The 1,484-nt window shown below is 34.8% G+C and overlaps 1 protein-coding gene across 2 annotated transcripts in view; it reads right to left on the bottom strand.

The window, feature by feature from the left end:
- Nucleotides 1–1,484, bottom strand: part of LOC108764002 (glucose dehydrogenase [FAD, quinone]) — a 19,747-nt gene that overhangs the window by 8,510 nt on the left and 9,753 nt on the right. The gene's annotated exons all lie outside the window — the stretch shown is intronic.

Raw genomic sequence — 1,484 nt, 5'->3', positions numbered from 1 at the left:
ATTAGGTGACAAAGCGATTGGGCCAACGGTTTTCGAGATATTTTGACATTTGAACTCTATCACTGAAAATTTTCTAAGTCCGACGTCGAAAATTTTTTCAGAGTACTCAGGAGTTCTGATGGGCGTACTGGGCAGTTCTCGACGAGCTCTAACGAAAAGTATTAGGTGAAAAAGCGATTGGGCCAATGGTTTTCGAGATATTGGAACATTTGAACTCTAAAATTGAAAATTTTCTAAGTCCGACGTCGAAAATATTTCAGAGTACTCAATAGTTCTGATCGGCGTACTGGGCAGTTCTCGACGAGCTCTGACGAAAAGTATCAGGTGACAAAGCGATTGGGTGAACGGTTTTCGAGATATGCTTCTTGGGAAAGTTCATTGAAAATTTTTTGAGAGTACTCAGGAGTTCTGATCGGCGTACTGGGCAGTTCTCGACGAGCTCTAACGAAAAGTATTAGGTGACAAAGCGTTTGGGCCAACGGTTTTCGAGATATTTTAACTTTTGGACTCTATCATTGAAAATTTTCTAAGTCCGACGTCGAAAATTTTTTGAGAGTACTCAGTAGTTCTGATCGGCGTTCTGGGCAGTTCTCGACGAGCCCTGACGAAAAGTGTTAGGTGAAAATTCGATTGGATGGCTACATAAGGAGATATGTGCTTTTGCAACCAATTTTTCAAATTTTGTTTTAAGTACATATCTCTTTTATTTTTGGGTCTGTATTGATTTTAATCGCCTAGAACTCTTCGAAATGGACAGAATGACTATTAACATGTGACAGAATTATTGTATCTAAAAATTAATTTTTCAAAAATTTTTTTTATGTATCAGGAACTCTAGGTATTCACGAAATGAAGCTATTGGGCCGCTCAGAACTATTGGATCTCGATTTTCGATGAGAAGTTAGCACCCCATTTTTTGAAAATTGTTTAAAAATATTTATTAAGCGGAACTCTTGTTATAATTTATATAGAACTCTTTGTTTCGTCAAAAAGAAACGGGAACTCTATTCAGAACTCCTGAGTATTATAATTGGGGTGCTAACTTCACATACCCAGTATTGTGTCAATTATTTAACATTACTAGTTCGTTTTAAATAATACAAGATGAATGAGTCACTTTAACTTAAAAATTAGAGTGCCATTGATCTCCTGGGACCATCCATGTAAAAAATGTTAAAATTAACATTTTCTTTTTTACTGTGTAATCGTTCTATAAAATGCTAATAATTATTTAACTAAAATCGTTTATTTTATTATTGGAAACTGCTATTGAAAAAAAGGTGCTCACTTAGCCCCGGTCTCCCCTATTTATACGATTGTATTAGCTTAATGAATTATAGATACTTATTACAAAAAAGAAACGAAGCTTTTTGTTACTCAAGTTAATATATCATTATAAGTTAAAAAATTTTCAGCATTGTAAAAAAATATCTATAACTCTCTCTCTCTCTCTCTCTCTCTCTCTCTCTCTCTCTCTCTCTCTC

The sequence above is a fragment of the Trachymyrmex cornetzi genome, unplaced genomic scaffold, assembly GCF_001594075.2.
Source record: "Trachymyrmex cornetzi isolate Tcor2-1 unplaced genomic scaffold, Tcor1.1 scaffold390, whole genome shotgun sequence".
In the NCBI taxonomy this organism is placed as follows: Eukaryota; Metazoa; Arthropoda; class Insecta; order Hymenoptera; family Formicidae; genus Trachymyrmex; species Trachymyrmex cornetzi.
The sequence above is the reverse complement of the archived record's forward strand: the minus strand, read 5'-3'. Positions and strand labels throughout refer to the sequence as shown.